Raw genomic sequence first — 7,509 nt, 5'->3', positions numbered from 1 at the left:
AAAATTCTGCTAGAAATGATCAAGAACCTGGCAGTAAAAAGGAAGGGCCTCTTCCTGGACATGGCACAACATAGCAAAATTGAATGTATAGAAAACGAAGTTGAAGTTAGACACATTTTAGAAATAAGCTGAGAATTTTTAACTAAAAGAGACACTGTATTTCAAGAACAAATTAATTCAGGGATATTCTCTGGCTTAGGTTATGCATACGTGAGACTGAATGATTATAAAGGTCCCTTCTGGCTTAATCTCTGAATTGTTCTTCGATGTAGACCCAGTGTAGCTCTGCCATACCTCAGTGCCATCAAGTTGCCCTTGTTTTATGGCGGGCATGATCGAGTGTGTGTCCTCTTTACCATCTAGATCAGTGGTGCTGCTTTAGAGAATGGAGTGGTCCAGCTGAGAAACACCATGAAGGAAATGATAGACATCTCTCTGTTGAAATACTTTTTTTTAACCGTGATTGATAATAATAAATATATATTTAAATATAAATAATATAAACATAACATTTTGAACATATTTTTAAAAAAGGTATTTTTGATCTTCAGAAATCAGTTCAGATGCAAGGTATTGCACACTGCACAAGGCAGGACTCTCAACATACCCTTCTTTGATACCACATCAGTAAGAAGCACAGAATGTGTCTGTGGCATCTCCCAGAAATTATGCTAATAAGATGTTGCCATGTACGTTCTCCTTCACATATAGCACCTAACACAATGGAACCTGATTCATGATTGTGGCTTCTAAATCCTAAAATAATTTTTAAAATTTTAGAGAGTATGTCTAGCATTCAGCAACTGCTAATCAGAATTAAATGTGCATTTCTTCTCTGCCTGAAGCTCTGTGAATTTCAATGGAGTATAAACATCTAGTTTCTGTCTTGCTCAGAATGTGAATGTTCTCTTTATTTGACGTAGTGCAGCTGCTCAGCAAATAAGCACAACATATAATTTATCAAATATAGTTATCCTTTCCATTAATTATCAGCAAATGGATTGTATTTTTCTTGAAGTTATACAATGATTTATTGAATAATTCTGACTAAGCATTTTGCTATTGTTAATAATAGTTAGCTGTGCTAATTAGACAAGGATGTCACATGGAACATTTGTGGCTCTTGACTATATGTTGTGTTGGTGTTTAGAGTCTGGTGTTTTGGTACACTTGTTCACAATTACGAGTATTTTGAAATGGTTTCTTAAAATTCATTGTTTTGAAGAAGAATGCTACCGTCAGTGAAGTTGTTTTGCCTGAATCTCTGCAGAAAATGAACAGTGAAGTAATATAAAGGCATGTATAGTGAAGTTGTTAAAACATTTCCATTAATGTTTATTAGAACATTACGGGATAATTTGTCCAGTTCTTGCCAACCATATGCAAAATCTGATAATGCAGCAGCTGTGCTAGTGAGGGTAGTCAGTGGCCCTAAGAAACACAGTGCAAGATTACCTCTGACTGGTACTTTGTTTTGCTTTCAAGTTGCCTGCAGTCTCCGACCTAATATTTTTGGTCAGGAGCCAAAATGAGGCTGGAAAAATAGCCCCTTCCTGATTCTGAATTCAGCTTTAAACCAAAACCAAAGAGCAGATTTGGATTTTAATTCAAACCTTGTGGGCAAGGCAAACAAGAACGAGCACTGGCTATTGGAATTAATAACCCTTAGAGATGATAGTAGCTCAAATAGTTTGAGCTGCCTGCAAACTGGCAGATACCTCTGTATTGACTACCCTCACTTCATGCTTTCAAGTGTTTTCCCGCCCCCCTCAAGTTAAGCCACCTATTTATTTAAAAAATCATAGCTGGAATTTTAACACAGCCATATAACTGTAGGAGGCCCAGGTTTATGATAAGACCTGTAGATCTTCTCCTATGTGCCTGTCCAGAGCCCAGCATGATCCTGCTTCGGAGCCTTTTAGGATGTGACTGCAAGATGAAAAGTGAGTAAAATGATGAGAGACCACAGTTATCGCTTCATGCAGAACACTGATTGTTTGCCAGACAGTACTAATCTTCAATCACATCCTGTAGGGGTAACTCCGAACCGACAAGTTTCATCTAAAAGGCTCAGTGATTCTCTCATTTATGTTGTAGCTTGAAGGAGGAATTGTGAGAAGTTGAAAGGAGAAACCCTACATAAAGTTTTAAGATACTTTTATTTTGGCAGAGAATAGGGGTGCACCAATAGAGATTTCTGGGGCTGGTACCGATGGCTGATTTTTAATGAGCCATATCGGCCAATATCGTCCCAATTGCCAATGTGCAGCCGGACAGCATGAAGAGGCTGGTCAGTCTGCTGTGGGGGAAGGGGCATGGAGAGGGCAGGTCGAGGCCCCCGCCGTGAGGGAGAGAGTGGGCCTGGGGCTGGGGCAGGAGGAGGTGCTGCCCAGCCAGGGTGGAGTACTGGATGGAGCTATGAGTGCCTGGTCTAGGAAGCAGTGGGGAGGGGTGGTGGTTCCTGCTGCTGCACGCACCCCGGAACGGCATGGGGGCATGTGCCCAAATCTGTGCACAGGGCAAAGCAGGCTGCTACCGCAGGCTGGGGCCAAAGTGATGCCGGGCTCTTCCCAGCAGGGGGCTGGGCTGCGATGTCCTCGGGGTGGGCAGTGGCAACACTGGGAATGGGTGTTGGGCGGGCTGCAGCCACCCCAAAATTCACTGTAGTCCCCCTCCCTGTGCCACCGCCAGCCCAGCCCAGCCCCTGCTGGCAAGAGCCTGCCACCACCTCGGCCCCAGCCCACAGTGGCAGCCCACCCCACCCCGTGCGCAGATTGGGTCACATGCCCCCATGCCCTCCCAGGGTGCGTGCGGCAGTAGTAGCCACCCCCCACTTTCCAGACCAGCCGCCCATAGCTCCATCCAGTGCTCCGCCCACGGGGGCCTCTGCTCTCTCCATGCCCCTTCCCTCCCCCCTTGCTCCTTCCCCCACAACAGAGTGACCAGCCAGACGCTGCTCTTCATGCTGTCTGGCTGCACATCGGCAATTGGATTGGTATTGGCCGATATGGCTTGTTAAAAATGAGCCGTCGGTATTGGCCCCAAAAATCTCTATTGGTGCATTTCTATTTTCTGCCAAAATTCACTGTAGTCCCCCTCCCAGTGCCACCGCCCTCCCCAAGCGCAGCCCCAGCCCGCCTATCCCTGCGCCCCAAAGATAAGCTGCTCTGTCCCGTGTGCTACCCCTGTTGTGCAACACCTGCCCCTGCCCCACTCCCTCCCTCGCTGCTGGGGCCTCGATCTGCCCCCTCCCCTACAACAGACTTACCAGCCAGACGCTGTCAGACTGTGCTCTTGGCTGCCTGTGTGCTGTGCTGTGCCTGTGCACGTGCACGAGCATGGAGCATTTATCAGCCACATTATTGGCCGCATCAGGCAAAAAACAGTTGCCGATACTTTCAATTTTTCTTATATCAGTGTGAGTCCGATATAGGACCGATGTATCGGTGCACTTGTAGCAGAGGGAATATTGTGAAATGTGGTCAGACATCAAGATGCTTGTGGTTGCATTAGTGATGATGTTCCACGGGGTGGTGCTGTTGTGAAATCTTACTCTGTTTTGAAGGCAAAAATCTCACACTGTTTCCTGGAAGTTGCAGGCAGGTCTTTAACCTTCAGGCAGAAATGGCTCTCTTCCCCCTAAAAAAAGAACAAACTAGATAAAACGCCCCTAGATAACGCCCTAGATAAAACACTCAAACATCTTGTTGTTAAAGAAGGACAATATTGATCGACATTTTTAAAAATAGATGTAGAAGTAACAATTCATTCAATCGTTCCTCTTAAATTCATCTAGGCCTGCAAAAATGACCTGTTTCATACCATTCCCTTAAGTGGAATGGAGATATATGAGCATATTAAAGATATAGAAGTGATAATATCCACAAAAATAGGGCTCCAGTGATCAGAAACTGGTAAATTATAAATTGAGAAACCATGGTAAAAATGATCAAAAGCCAAAACATATACATCCTGCTTCTATTGAAGTCAGTGGCCAAATTCCCATTGACTTCAATAGAAATGGAATCAGATCCATTGCCTTTTTACAAGAAATAAAATAAGATGCAGTTTTTACCACATCCCTTTTAATTGGCATAGTGGGAGCAAAAAAGATTAATTTTAAGGTAGAGCTTCAAAAATTGACAAAAGGGATTATGACTAGCGCCTGTGACAGCAGACCCAGCCGTCGTGTTGTGTCCTGTGTTTCTAGCCAAAGGGTAAATGATAGTTCTGGCTTTGGCTCATCTGAGCTGTGTTGCACTGCTTTGCACATGTCTAGGTGCTTTTTTTCCTCCCACGAAGGAGCAAAGTATTTACATGGGACTTGGAGATGGCCCACAGAAACTGGTTCTTTTCCAAAAAAGTTAAAATCTCTCCAGTAAGGGATGTTTGCAAACAGGAGACAGAACATAAGGTCGTAGGATGGAGCCTTCTGGAGCTGAAGGAAGGAGGTGAGAGTGGTGGAGAACCTGTTGGAAGTAGCAGGTGCTTGTGGAAAAGACATATCAGTCCTGAAAACCAGTGATACAACAAGTTCCTTAGTGATATGCCATCTTTGTGCTGTGCTCTAGGTGCTGGCCTACTGGGGAGTTGACAAAAATCACTTCTCTCTCTGACTTGGGAGGTAAGGCTGGGTATGAAGTGATTGATAACAAATTACTAACGTCTGTGAAATCACTGTCTTCCCCATACCTTTCTTGCCTAGTGTTTCAGTGGGTGGTGGGGATGAAAGGAGCTTTTGATGCTCTTCTGGGCCTTCATTCTAGAATATACTACAGGTACAGTCTGGAATAGCCTTTTAGTTAGCTTTGTCTGATACTGTATCATCCAATCCTGGAAAAGACATATAGAGTGAACAAGATATGAGGAAAATATGCATTGGCCCAGTGGAAGTAGGTCCAAATCAGAGTCTTGCATTTGAAACCCTGATCTCCTGAATTTCAGAGTGTTGTGGTTAAAATCCCTGAAGCTGATCTTACCTCTGTGATTTTTGGTTCTGAGCCAGCACCAGAAATGATCTGTTTTTTCAGAGTCATTTTGGATGGTTCTCAAAATGGCAGCAATCTTATGAGACTGGTAGATTTTGTGAGGTATCCTCGGTTTAAAGCAGAAATCTCATGAGAGCAGTTCATAAAGTTTTGCTGACCTCTCCTACCCTCGTTAATCCAAAAAGCCAGACTCACAGCCTCAGTCTGACCTCAGCCATCTTGACCTACTCAAGTTAGTACTCAGTTGTATTAGCCCACATGCACTTTCTGTCACTCTCTGGGGCTAGGAGGATGCAGCCTTTTTTGTCTCCTTGTGGGAAAGGTGGGTTGGCTTGTAGAGAGCTTTGTATGTCTGTGCTGCATTACTTTACAGGGGCGGAGGGGGGAAATCGCCTTCCTTCCTATTTTCTTCCTATCAATAGCAAAGTTTATCAATCTTTGTTCTCCATCTGGCATATGCCCTCCTCCTCCTTTCCTCTACCTGGCTCTGGAGACCTTTGCTGGAGGCTGGCCAAGCTTTCAGTGCTTTGTTGCAAGAGTGTGTTAAAGGAACCAGGTTAAGCAGAATAAATGCTATTACTAACAAACCGGCTTACTTCCTGATCATTAATTGCTATGGCTACTGCGCTATTTTCCCCCTGCAAAATAGCTAGTTGGATGCTTGCTAATGTTATTGATGCATCATTATATAGATGAGAGTTTCCTTCCTGCTTCCTGCTGCAAAATGCCACAGTAATGTATGTAACACGCGGATTATAGCACAATTTATACCTGAAAGCTATAGGCTTGGGAAAAAACAGTTCCCATTGACCCCAAAAGAAACAAAAGGATTTTCATGTAAACAATTCAGGTTACAAGAACTCTGCCTCTCCATTTTCATATTTCCTTGATTATATTACTAAGCACTGATATACTGTTCTAACTAATCAGCCCTCACAATACATCCGATGTAAACATATGTCTATTATCCATTTTTTACAGGTGGGGGAAATAGAGACAGGGACAGACTGAGGCCTAGTGCTGCAAGAGTAAGTAGTGGCTTGGGGCATTTCAGTTTGGGGTGACTTGAGAGAAACACAGTCCTGGTTTGGAAAAAACCTTTAGGGTCATCTGCTCAGGATTCCTTAAACCATCCCAGGTAGACGCCTCTTCAGCCTCCAGGGAAGGGGGTTCCTCCACTACTCCAGGGAACTTTTCCCATTGTCCTATATTGTCCTTACAGTTGGGAGATTTTTCCTGATATTTGTTTTAAATCTGCAGTTTAAACCTATTGCATGTGTTCTCCATTTTCTTTATGGTGATCTTTCAAATATTTGAAAAGTGATACTATCATGTCGTGCCCCCCCCCCGCCCCTTAATCTATTTTTCTCTATATTAAGCATACCAAGGTCCCCCAGTCTTTCTTCATATGGCTTGCTTTTTCAACCCCTTTACCTTCCTCACAGTTCACCTCTGGACCCTCTTATGGTTCTGTACACCTTTTTTTAAAAGTGTGCTGTCCAAACCTGAACACTGATGAGTAGAGCTGGATTATCATGTCCCCTCTGTGTTTTGCATACAGTGCTTCTGTTAAAGCAACCCAAAACTCCTTTTGCTTTTCTTGTGACAGTGTCTCATTGTTCACTTGTTTAGCAGTGCTACTTTCAAACCAGTTATCCCCTGTACTGTACCTGTTGATCTGTATCTGTTGATTCATTTTAATTCCTCATACTTTACATTGTTTTAAATTTAATTTTGTTACTCTCTGTAACTTGATTCTCTATCCAGATTTATCCAGAGCTCTTTGGATTTTAATTCAAGAGGTATGCAACACCTCTCTTTCCTTGTGTCTAAATCATTAATAAAAAATGTTAAATAGCACTGAATGCAGAACAGACACCTGTGAACCCACCTGAGACCTCCTGCTAGTTTAATATCAAGCTGTTTATAATTACTCGTTGCTTGTGGTTATTCAACTAATTGCATGTCTGCATAATGGTAATTCCATCCAGTTCATATTTCTCCAACTTATTTATGAGAATGGCAGGGAGACTTTATTAAAAACAGTATTAAAGTCCACGTATGCCATGTCCACTCCATTCCCCTTATCCACCAAACTAAGTTACCCTGCCAGAAGGACAGGGACATTTTTTACATGATTTGTTCTTAAATCTGTATTAGTCACTTGTGATCACTCCCTCTACTTCCAGATATTTACAGACTGACTGGTTTATAATTTGGTAACTTATCAGGTTAAAGGGGTCTGATCTTCAAAACGGGCTAGACTTGCTCTGTGAAAATCAGTTTCTTTAATGTTTCTCAGTTGAGGTGCCCTAGTAAAATCAGTCGTCGTATTTGAAAATTAAATCCCAGCTGACTTGATCAGAGTTCTCCAGTGAATCAGTGTCAAAGACTGAGTGAGCTTTGCAGTGTCCTGTCTCCCATCTGTAGCTTTGGAACAAAATTGTGTTGATTTAAAAATGACTGGTAGGCTGAGGAAGGAATATTCTGGGTGATAAGAGGACATTACCCGTGGAATACC

This window comes from Crocodylus siamensis, chromosome 8 (genome assembly GCF_052110815.1).
Source record: "Crocodylus siamensis isolate JL-2025a chromosome 8, ASM5211081v1, whole genome shotgun sequence".
Taxonomy (NCBI): Eukaryota; Metazoa; Chordata; order Crocodylia; family Crocodylidae; genus Crocodylus; species Crocodylus siamensis.
Note: the sequence above shows the minus strand (reverse complement) of the source record.